Below are 12,926 nucleotides of genomic sequence, written 5' to 3'. Positions count from 1 at the left end.
AGGGTTTTTTTTCTCAATTAATTTTTAGTGGAAGAATAGAACCTTGTGCACCTTTGGCTGCAGGAATTAAGTTATAAACCACGTCAGATTATAATTGATTTGCTAAAGGAGCAAATAGAAACCCTTGAGTTACACAGCATTTTCAGCAAGAGAATGACAGACTGAAACAGGTTTAACACTGATGCTAGGTTAAATCTTAAATCAGGCATGAGCAAAGCCTTTCGGTTTTTCAGGGTGTGGTTCGTACATGGAATGAACAAACCGGTTTTTAAAGAGGTGACACCTCCACAACTAGAATTATTATTTTGAAGAATCATAGAATAACTCAGATATGGAATTGTAGATGCTACTAAAAAAATCATCCTATTACTATTAGTTCCAAAGGAGAAGTAGCTGTCAACACTGCTGAACTTTGTGATCATTCTTCTACATTAAATTACTAGTAATTTCCTAAAACCTGAGTTTCTTTTCTCTACTTTATGTAATCTAAATCTTTATCTTTGGTTTCCTTTTTAAAAGATGCATCAAATAAATTGTTTAAGTAAGACAGAAGAAGCTGTATGAAACTAGTTGAAATGAAAAAGTTGCTTTCTTTGGAAAAAAAGATAATTTAGGGGCCAGTGGATTAGATGACCTCAAGAGGTCCCTTCCAACATAAAAAATTCTGGGATTCTCTAATAGATATTTCTATGTATTATATTTTCTATACCATGTAAATTGAATAAACTTTCTATTTTATTCTACTTCTAAATATTAGTTAATATCAAATATATTATCATTACATGTTATGCAGTTTTATGCATAGTATTTTACATATTCTGTCATGCAAATAAAACAAAATAAAATTAAGCAAGAGCTAATGTGCCATTTTTCTTTAAATAAAGTTACAAACTGAAGAAGTACAGACAAAAAGATAGTAAGAGAGAAAAACAGATGTTTCTGTGTTCTTGATGGAGTATTTTAACAGCACAGTCTCTACACAGTCTCCAGTTCAGTGTGTATAGTGACAACAAAGGAGTAGTCACTATGACTATTAGCACTGCAATTCCTTATACAAATAGATCAGTCTGTGTGTCTATACACACACACAAACACACACGCACACACACACACACACACACACACACACACACACACACACACACACACACACGACAAACCAGTCCAAATAGAACACTGGTTCATTTCTATTTACAATTCTGCAAGCACTCACACTTTTCCTTCCACCTAGCCTGAAGGTCATGAATTTGCATTTTGTGGGGGGATGGATGTGTATTTCCAGCACCCAAAAGTTTTGAAACAGGGAGACTGCAACTGCTTTCCAGCCAAGTATTAACGCCAGGCTGCATCCACCACTGCTGGATAGAAACTGAGTAGTCCCGGCCTTCGCAGGTGGAGCGTGGGAGGTGAAATCCACTCTCAGTGAATGAGGTTGCTGGGCAAGACACACACTCACACTCCCACACAGCAGCTGCTACTGCTGTTCCAGTCGATAGCCCCACCATCTGAAGGAGAGAGACTTTTTCAATGGTGAGCTGATTCAACTGCACAAGGGTTTAAGGTAATTTTTACTAATTATTTCCTGAATTAGAGCTATCTTCTATTAAATAATGGTAACTACTCGAGCAGACTTTGGCTGCAACAGGAGTGGACCCCTAAGAACTGCCACCCGTTCTCTCAAATCAATGACTAAATGTGCTGACTTCAACCACCCTGGAACAAACAGACCTTTAAACCTGAGTCTCTCTCTCAAACAAAAATGGACTAAAGTCAGCAGGTGTTCTGCTCAGAAAGGCTCCAGTATGAACTCCCAACTACTAAAAATAGCCCCTGGACAGATACAGATGCACTGCCCATCATCCATCAAGTCTCTCTACTGAAATGAATTTTTGTAGACCTAAACATTTCAGAAGAACTGAGCTTTTGCTCATCATTCTCCTCCTGGGGAGTACCAGGAAACATGAATCAGTAAGTGTATTTTCACCTATACTAAGGGGGTCTAACACTTGTTATTTGTTGTCAATGAGCCAACAGTCAGAAATGTGACACTGTAACTTTAGAGTTTTAGTTGTACTCTTGAAAATTAGTATTTGCATTTCAGTAAAATGAAAACATTTAAAAGGTTGAGATTGATGTTTTATAATTGACATCCAAAATGCCTACAGGAAAGTGGAAAATGTAGTAACAAATATCAAAATAACTAGTAATACCAAAACAACAACTGTCCCTTCTATTCTGCTTTTATTCATTGACCAGTAAATTACCACAGAAGATATACATACAACCTTTAGGCTGGGGATCTGTATCACACAATAATCAGTATAATCAATCTCCAGCAACTCCCACAGCACATCATGTTCTTTACCGAATTTGTTCAATAACACTAAAATTAACATTTTAAGGAAGATACGTTATGAATACCACAGAGATTCCTGGAAAAGTTGCACTTCAGGAAAGATTTAAACTTCTTACATTTTATCATATTAGTGCTGATCAATCATTATAAATACTGATGAATGACTCTAGAAAGAGATTGTATTATATGATAGTGTTGTTCAGCACAGTTGACGATGTAGATGAGCCTGTGGTTCCAAGAATGGTAAGGGGACCATCTTATCTCTTGTTTCCCCAGAAGATTTCACTTCAGTGCTCCTATGATGCATTTTATTTTCTTTTTCTTAAGTGCTTTGCAGAACTCTCTGTAATTCACTCCCTGCTGCTGCTGACCCCGAGGCCCCCAGTATTGCCCCTAACTTTGCTGACCTCTAAGGTACACACACAAGAGGGGACAGAAGTCACAAACAACTGAACCATGCAGAGGCAGCCAAGCACAGGTAAACAGAGTCAGGTTTAGCTGATAATCACAGGCTGAATGAAGCTGGTGGCTAGAAGAGGCTGACATTTCAGGATTGGTCTGCTCAGATACACGAACAACCTTTTGTAAGCCATGCCACAAATAAGTGCCTACTGGTTTGACTTTGTAAATACATTCCTTGTGGCAATACCCGACTATTTGCATTAAAACCATTTAACCTTTTATAAATACCACAACAGACAGTTTTGATGCTTCAAACACACGTTACTCAATCTGCAGTGCCTGAGTCTGTGTTACAGTGGGGAAATGAGTTGGAGATGTCCCAGCTCAGCAGCTGGGGAGTAGAGGTAGATGACCTCCTACAGATCAGAGGGACAAGAGAGACCTGAACTTCACTGGGAAAGGTCGCTTGCTAATCTGATGTGCACATCAAATGAACAATAGTAATCTAATAACAAGCATCTGTAGGCCACAGATTGTCTATGAAGGTGCTTCTAGATTTTTTCCTTTGCATCTAAACTATTTATATTTCAACCTAATGGGATATATAGGAACTTGGATTAAAAGTTCTTTTATCAACTATTTGTTTCACAAATATTATGAATTACATACTATTCACAGTTTCATTTATATTGTACTCCAAGTATTTATTTTTTCTCTTCAAAACCTACATATATAGCTAGCCTTATGATCTCAAGGTTAAGTGTAAAATCTTCATCATATTTATTGTTCATGCTTTTTTTCATACTCTATGATAAATCAGTTAGAATAGTGGAAATCTGTATATAATCAATAGTATTGTTCCAGAAGTACTGATACAACTGAAGTCCTTATTTATACCAAGGTTTTATATATTTTTACTGTTTGTGATCTAATTCATAAATCAACCCTTAGAGTGTTGTTTTCCTTTCTTTTCCTTTATGAAGATATAAGAATGGCGCACATCTTATGAGGGATTAAAAGAGAACTCCAAGATAAATTATTCATGAGAGCAAACAATATTCTTTTCTAAAGAAAATGATAGCTTTTAGAAACACAGAACCTTTGTAAATACAGGGAAGCAAGAAAATAAAAATGAAATAAATGACTGGTTTTGAAACAAAAATATTATTTCTGATACCTACATGATTGGCCTACATTTATTCAAGAAAAACATTCATTCAGACATGTAGGGAGAAATGTTGACCCTGTCAGACAGGAACAAAACACTTACTAACTTGAGGAGAAACGGGATTTCATTCTATCAGTGTGAAATATTTATAGTTCCTCCAACCAATTTTAGATATTAAAATTAAGTATATTTTGTTACTTTTCTTTCTGTTTTGTTACTTTACTTTGCTCGTCCTCCCTTATTGAGGAAAAAAAAAAGGTATTGTGGATATTTGGACTAGACGATCATTTGTAGGTCCTTTCCATCTGAAATATTCTATTCTATTCTATTCTATTCTATTCTATTCCTTGGCTTGATTCATCCTAAAATCTTCTTTGGCTTTATAGTTCCAAAGTAACGCCTTCTTTATTCAACAGAGAAAATCCTTCTGCCACAGATGTATGGGGAAATAATGTATTGAGAAAGATTTCAGAAGAGGGGCCTAGTCCTAAAAAGCCTCCAAAATATTGTAAAATAAAAAGATGCCATTCCATTTGCTATGAAGAATATAAAAGCTGGAGTAAATGACTGTGCTAGGTTCTGTGCTGCTGTGCCTGATCAGTTCTGCATCACTAATCTAGGTAGTCATAAATTGCAAAATAATAATTTAGGCTGACCAAAATGCAAAATAATATAAGTAATGTACTGTACCTAGGGATCCTTGCCAGCAGTTTCATTTTGCAGCAGGATATAAAACTGAGATATCCTAACTCTTTATGTTCTTGGTTGAGGGAGAAGTTCAAAGAGCAGAAGAAAACTCACATTCCTGTTGTGCCTGGCATTCTGCATGGGGAAAAGCACAAATCACCTCAGATTCTTTCAAGAACTAGTAAAATGTTTCAAAGACTCACATTCAAAACTCATGTGTTTGCCCCCTCTAGATTAGGGCAGTAAGTGTATTTACAGGAGATACCTGTCAATAGCTAAAAGTTTCTTACAGGAGAAGACCAAGCACAGTAACTGTGTAGAGGTAAAGGTCTTCACTTAACTGCCTGAGAGAACTGATCTAACAGGGACTAAGTGCTTTTCTTGCTTTCCCCTCATCCACATAGTGCAAAGGAGCTTGGAGATGAACAAAACCAACTAGGTACAGGCTTGGGAGAAGGGGGCAGCAAATGTCACCTGGCAGCTTATTAACTGTTGAAGGAGAACAGAGTAATTCTGTCTCTAAGGGGCCTTTTCTTTTATTTACTTGGCCTCTAATGACCACAACTGGCCTTACACTACTTAGGAACCACTGTTTAAATAAGGGTATAGTCTATTTAAATGCTTGGATTAACACTAAATTTATATCTTTCAGAATACACATTGGTTATCTGCCCACATTGTTCTTTGATTATATCCTCCAAAGTGTTCTCTCTGGAAAGAAATCTTATTAAGTTATCAATTCATGTGATTTTACCACAAATATTTCACAATTAGGTGTTTTCTTTGAAGCACTGTTCCCTAGAATCAGGTGATTCTGTATCTTAAACAAATAAAAAATAAGTTTCAAGCCCTGTGGTTTGCACAGTAAACTTTGAATTCATTAACAAAAAGAATCTCAAATATCCCCAGATTTTCATGAAAAAGAAACTTATTTTCTGTGCATCTAGATTTTTCAGCACCTCTGCTGCACCAGTGGTCAGGGCTTTCCTATGCAACAAGAATATTGATCGCAGGTAATAATTTTTAAGTTTTCCCACGAAAAACTTTAGAGCTGACTCTATTCTTTCTACCTCCAACAGATGGAAAATTAAAACCCACTACAACCTGGATTTACTGGGAAAGAAAAGGATGTCATGTCAGAACCTCCTCAGCAACAAGCAAAAATGGCTTTGACTGATCACTAAATGAGGGATTTTAACTGCCAGTAGAACATGAAGAAGACTGATGCCTTTTACTGATGATGTAGACACAGCAAATCTTGACAAGCCCTGATCACAACAGTGATGCCATCATACACACAGTGATGAAAGAAACACAGCAGCAAACAATGAAAAAAAATGTCACATATTAAGAAAAAAATGAAGCCACAAGAATACACAAATTAAAACACCAGACTTCCATGCCTGACCCATTTGCACATTTTGAAAGTGACTGGAACTTCAGGGATGGTGGGACACGTAAGTCAAAGAAGCTGTGGCATGAAGATGACCATGGAACACTTTATTTGGTTTTGACTTCCAGCAGTGTTTGGGTACTCTTGCACTTTTGTTGAAGATGGATTACAAAGTGCTGGCAAAGACTAGATTGAGAACATGGACATTTACCTAGCTACAATTATCTTACTAAGATGGTTCACAGCTCACATCTGAGTCTGGAACAGTGAGCCAGCATCATGGTAAAGTTGTCCTGAAACTCTACCAAAGGAGAACTGTGCATTTAACTACTAAGCTGGAAGCAGTTTAGTTGTTTAGTTGTGTTGGGGCCTCATTGGAGAATACTGCCAGTCTCTCTTAAAGAACCTTCTATATCCCAGATTGAAAGGAAGGTGAAAACAGAACCAGGAAGCTTAAACAGAAATGCTAAGATTCTAAAATGAGAAAACTAACACTGACCAATGAGTAAGACTTTGTTATTCCTTTTGGCTACTTCTTCCATAGGTTTGATACACAGCAACAGAGTTCAAGGTGGCACAGTAACACTACATTCACATACTTGGAAGATTTGCTCAGTCAAGTCATCCTCATTAGAAATTCCTTGCAAATTTCTGCCTATAATTAAATGAGAACTACAAAACTTAACTTGAAACCCTTATCAAAATTCAGCAGTGTATAAAACAGGTTGTTTAGCAAAAACACAACATGAACCTGTACCCCATGATCATCAATAGACAGGGCAATGAAAATACTTAGCAGAGCTGAGGCCCAGGCCTACCATATCCCCTGAGGAGCTTTCCCAAAACCTCTACAGAACTGAATTAAACCACACAACTACCATTAGTAAAAGCAGTAACAAAGACTAGTATTTTTGAGATCAGAACAGTTTCCCCTTGAAATCAGCAAAGCCCTTAAATGTATACTGAATTATAAACAAGTGAGTAATTCCATCCCTATGTGACAAGCTGCTTAAATACAATGGGAATGCTTAAGTGCTCTGCTACATGGGGATGCCATTACTCACACACTTAATGATGAGCGCGTGCTTATTACTTAACTTTTTATGTTGCTATGTCTAAAAAGAAGCATGCAACTAATTAATGTACAATTATGAGAGCCCACACCCCCAGAGCTTACTGCATAAGAAAGAATACAAAGAAGAGATAAAAAAGCAGTGGAGCGACAGACATAAAATGAAATGTAATTTGAATCTGCCTGCATATTTTACAGGTGAACAGTTTGAATGATGACAGATTTAATCCCAGTTTGAGAGGAAAAGCTGTCCACTTCTTTGGCAGAATCTTCTCTTTATTTTTTCTTGTGTGTTTTGACACTTGATCTGTACAAGATAACCACAAGATGAAGGGCTCTTCAGGGATACATTTTGTTAATTACCTATATGCTGTTTTTCAAATTCTGTAAACTAAACAGCAGATTTGGTAAGCAAAAGCCATTTTGACATGTCCTGAATGCACTCCAATATTATTTAAGCATATCTAGCAAATCACACTACCAAGATTTTCACATGATATTCCAATTTCTTTTCACAACAGTAAATGCTTCTGCAATTTTAATCCATATTTTCTGTATTGCCCCAGCAAAGATAGACTGCATGAAATTAAGGCAAGGAGCAACAATATTTTTGCTTTTCTCCAGACTTGCTTATGAATCATTTAGGTGCAACTTACACCAATAGAGAAATTTTACAATCATATACATTGAAAGTCCATTTTCAACACAGACTAGGAAAGTAACAATTATCATTTTTAAGTCTTCTTCTGTGGAAAAACCATGTATGCAAATAAAAGATGCACCAGAGTATTTTCTTCTAAGTAGGTTACAATGCTGTCATTCTACAGAGATTTTGATAGTCTATATCTATGGCTTCTGATGTGTACTTTGGGATCCCTGCACAACTTTAGAAATACACTCTTCTATAAAAGGGAATAAAACATTTCAGCCTTGGCACAGATTGCCTACAGCAGCAAAGTTAGTAAGTAAAATGAAAAAAGAATCATAAAGTTATATTAAATCCAATCTACTGCACTCTATGAGCACCTACATTTCAACTGGGTAACTTCCTGCAAGAGACCTATTACTGCACCTCTTGCTCCTCAAAATTTCAAGAGGACTATGGCCTAAGTTAGAATTTTAAGGCTTCTTTGGAATGTTTTGATCTGGAAGTTGGTGACCCTGCCCTCACTAAAAAAGCACATAGATAAAAATCTTTAACTGTTAATGTTTTAATTACAGGCATCAATGTGTTTTCTGTATATCTGAATGTTTTGTTAGATTGAGGGCAAAATGGCCAGCCCCAAGGCTTGATGTTCCAGTCATTCCTTGCTCAGTGTTTCACTTGATGCCAATTCCAATACCACTTTCAAAACTTATCCTTTAGTGCTGTCCAAGTCCTTTTCCTGATGGGAAAGAACAAATGCATGTCATCTAGTAAATTTTTTTGCACATACAATATTTTTCAGAATCCAAAATTTGCACATCTCTCATTTTCTTATCTTTTGGGGGATGTTTCTCAGCCTGCATTGAAAATTCTGAAGTTCTTCAGTAGAACTGCCCTTTCATGTTATCTTTATTAGAGAAACCCCAAGGCTTTCTTCTCTAGCATTTTTGGGCACTACATCTTATATTTTTGCTTGCCATTGGGTTTCCTGCCTTTTATGAAGTCAATTTACAGTTACTGAATCTCCTTTTCTTCTCCTTACTAAATTTATTATTTCTTGTTGTTCCTTTTACTTCAGACTAAGCCTTTTAGGTTTGCCACAATTCTCCTTGGGATAAGAAGAAATAACTTGACTGTTTTGTGAAGAAAGCACTAGAAGACAGGAGCGAAGATGGATTACAGGCATGTTTTAGACATGCAGGGCATATGGTCATTTGGTAGCCTCATAGAACTTTCCATAGAAAAGAAATGCCTCATAGTTTCTCCTTTTCTGTATGCCCATTATGCAAAAGGATGATGTGAAGTGCTTAACTGAGCTCTTACAATAAGAGCTTATAAAAGTTTTCATCCCTTAACTACATTTTCTCAAATTAAATTGACATTCTACAGAAACTCTATTGCATTTATTATCCTAAAATTTCAACTTATCATGCTGACGCTACACAAGTCTTGAGATTTATTTTTTCCTCTGAGTTGTAAGAAATACAGAACTGGAGCTTTACTCTAAGTGTCGTAGTTTCCCTGTTTCTTAATCCTTCTGGGTTTTTCTTACAGAAGGAGAGCTTCTGGGCTTGTATTTAATTTGTCTTGAGTAGTTTCTGTGTTCTGTGCATTTTTTCAATCAGGTTTTCAATTCCATACTACCTTTACCCTTTTGGAAGTTTGGCAAGACCCTCTGGTTTAAAACGTGCTGTTCTGTTTATTTCATCTGTCTGCTTGTACATGCCAAGGAGAACTAGTTTGTTTCACTTCATACAGGGAAACTGCACCAGTGATTTTTTTTGCAATTTCCACTGCCAATTATATTGTCTGCATTACTGAGTTTGGATCCCAGACAGATCCTTGCAGTGTGCTTGCTTTTGATTAACACCGACTTCAGGCATGTGAGGTCTGCGAGCTGCTATTAACCATGGCATTCTTGTTAAAATATGACTTTGCTCAGCCCACATTTAACTGCTGCACAATTAAAACAAATTCTTATGTTCTATGTCTTATAGTAGTGTTGTCAGACCATCAGAAATGAAACAAATTCTTCTAAAATAAGCTGTATATATGATAGAAAAATGTGCTACCGTTTTTTGCATGACCACATGGTTGACTTGAAAAAATATATATGTTTTTCTTATTAGCACCATCTAATGATTTTTTTTTTCCCATTCAAGAGCACACTGTTTCTTTAGAGGCTGTGAATTCATGGTCTTCTCCCAAGACTTCTGTGCAGAAAGACAACTCGTTTGCTTAGAGCACGTGAAGCAGACTTTAGGTGAATGTCCCTTGGGAGACCACTTGGTGACAAGCACTGCACAATTGCAGAACATTCAAGCTTCCATTTGGCACAGGGTATGGACTGGTGCGAAGCCCAGCGAGTCTGACAAATGAGGCCGAAGCACGAGGGTTTGCCCACTGGAAGTCCTGATTTCACGGCCACACTGAATGAAGGCAGCATGCCCACTGTGGACCCAGCTACAGCTCTGGCCAGGCTGACACAGTTTAGTCCAGCGCAGAGTAGGCAATGAAGTATCCAGGTGTACATGAGGCTGCCCTCGACCTTCCGTGCCATGTGAGGTGAGGCATCTGATGCTTTCCACATGGGCCTCACTCTTCTTTCCCACTGTGGACCAGACCAGTCTTGTGGGGTGCTCACTTCCAACCCTCTCAAGCTGTCACGACGGGCAAAAGCAGGACCGTGGGTGCCCTCCACCCTGGGCTGCCTGCAGTCTCCCCTGCTCCTCCGCGATGCTCCACCACTGCCATTTCCCCGCAGATTCCCAGCCGCTGCCGTGAGACACTTCTCCCTCTCCCTCTCTCTCCATTTTCACACTCCACCCACTTTTTGCTTTCTTTCTCCATCTCTGCCACCGTCTCTCTCCCTTTCTGGACTTGTCTTTATTTGGCGCTCCCGGAAGCTCCTGGGCATTGCTCTCCCTGCCTGCCCGGGCAGCTGATGTGACTGACTGACACCGGCTCCCGCTGAGGAGGAGGAGGAGAAGGAGGAGGAAGAGGAGGAGGAGGAAGGAGAGCAGCGGCGAGGCGAGGGAGGGGGGGAGCGAGTGACCGACCGCAAATTTTCCTTGCAGAGAGGAAGGGGAAAAAAAAAAGGCTACGCGGGTCATCAAAACAGGTAACTCAAGAGCAGGCGGCGGCAGGGGGGGCGGGATGCCGGGAGCGGGCCGACCCCCGGCCCGGGCGGCGCGGCCGGTGCCGCGGGTGCGCTCCCGCCGGTGGCGGCGGCAGGAGCAGCCGCAGCGGACATCTTGGGGATGCGGAAAGTGATGTGGGGGCGACTCCGGGGGCGGCAGGGCGGCAGAGTTATTCCTTGGGCGGGCAGTGCTCTGGAGGTATCTGGGTCAGGGACCCGCGCTGCCCCTCGACTTCCCTCCTGTCACCTGCGCCGGGCTGCGCACGGAAAACCTCCCCCTCCCTGCCTCCCTCCCTTCCCCCGGGTGCTGAGTGGGAAGGGAGTGATCTGGGCTGGGAGAGGGGAGACCCGAGCGAAATACCGCGGCACGGGAGGGATCCTCTTTGGGGTCGAAGGCGGATCTCCTCAGCCAAGCCCCCCCTCAGTGCCGGGAGCGACTCCGCGGGTGCTTTCGGCTGTGCCCCAGCCCCCGCCCCGGGTCCCGGCAGCCGACGGGTTATTAAAAATGCTCTCGGCTTGTTTGTGCAGACCTGGCTGTCAAGCGGTGCTGGTCTTGCACTCTCCTAATCAGCGTAAGATGATCTAATTCTGAGGCAGGCGGCTGTAGTGCCGGTGGGTGTTGGGACGCCAAACCCTGGGATCCCCCCCGCCCTTGGAGCCGGAGGTGTGCTTGTGATGGAGGTGGCAGAAGAGCATACAGGTTTAGCGCGGAGGAAAGGGTTAAATAGCATCTATGGGTGAGCGACCTAAAGGCATAATACATACCTTTACATAAAAACATAAAAAAGATACTTCAAATACAAGGTGGGTTTCAGAGGGGGCAAGAGGAAGGCAGAAATGAAGACCCGTGAAGACGAGGTCCTGCATTTTGCAGTAACTTGACATCAGCAGTGCTCCCCCAAAGCCGAGAAGAACTTGTGACCTCACCTGAAAATGTGCAATCTGTCCTTTGCTTTGAGGATTCCTGTAGATTTGTGTCTTGGCATTACAGCATCAATAGTGAGGATTTTTATTAAGTAGAATTCAGATTTTGTAATATGTAGGGGGAGTCTTAAAAACAAAGACCATCTGGGGAAGAAAGCTTTCTTTATACAGCTTACCTAAATGTGTTTGTTTCTGAGTGATGGAAAATGTCAGAAAAAAAACGCTTCACAGAGGCCAGTCCATTAGAAAATAGTTGGAAGGGATCTGTTTAGCGGGGGATCTGAGTGGGATAAACCTGCAGATTTTATAAATTTGTTTCTAAGCAAAAGTGACAGTGGTTTATGGACTACCATGTTTCATTGTTTTGTGAAATTGCAATCAGTGAACTCCTACTTCAGAAATGAACTTGAAAAATTATTTAGAATAGTAAAGTGGTTGATGGAATGACTTGGAACTCAATACAGTACTCTCAAATCTGGCCTTTTAAGACATTACTGTGAGTCAGATACTCTTATTTTTTGTGCAACTTTTATCACAGCACTTCCTTTTATTTACTTATGCAAATGATAGTTAACTTTTTTCTGCTTTTATGCATTTTCAGTACCAGGATTTCATAACACTGGCTCTATTTTGAGCAAGGTTGTACAGGAACAAAGGCAATCTACCTTCTGTAACAAAGCCAGGCACATACAACAATATGGTCTTTTTGGTCTTGGGCTTAACAAAAATTCAAGTCTTCTGAATACTCCTATGATTCCTTTGTGTCTTTCCCCTTGAATGCTGTTCAGATGTGGAAGGTGGAAAGGCACAACTCCAAACTTAATGAATAAAATATGTTTCCTCAATTAAATAAAAATGAAGAGGATGTGCATTATTTACTATTACGGTAGAACTAACCTCTGATGTTTTCATTATTCTTTGTCAGCTGTGGCTCTCATTCAGTGGAGGAAAGTGCTTCTTAGTATACCATAAGGAGCAAGGGTACTAAGATTACATATATTAAATTCTCTCCCATCATTAGATATTCTGATCCCACTGTATAATTTTTATTAACCATGCAAAATACATTGGGCACCCTAAGCTAAAAAAAGTTATTAAAATTCACTCAGGTCCAACATTCATAGTAATTTGAATTAGCA

General features: G+C 39.7%; 1 protein-coding gene across 2 annotated transcripts in view; it reads left to right on the top strand.

The window, feature by feature from the left end:
• Positions 1–10,477: 10,477 nt before the first annotated feature.
• CAP2 (cyclase associated actin cytoskeleton regulatory protein 2) overlaps positions 10,478–12,926 on the top strand; it is a 67,508-nt gene continuing 65,059 nt past the window's right edge. For both annotated transcript variants that reach the window (XM_021552979.4, XM_021552986.4), the window contains exon 1: positions 10,478–10,845. The gene's annotated coding sequence lies outside the window, so the exon portion shown is untranslated. The remainder of the gene's footprint in view (positions 10,846–12,926) is intronic.

The sequence above is a fragment of the Lonchura striata genome, chromosome 2 (genome assembly GCF_050655825.1).
Source record: "Lonchura striata isolate lonStrDom1 chromosome 2, ASM5065582v1, whole genome shotgun sequence".
NCBI lineage: Eukaryota > Metazoa > Chordata > Aves > Passeriformes > Estrildidae > Lonchura > Lonchura striata.
This window is presented reverse-complemented; position numbering and strand designations above follow the sequence as displayed.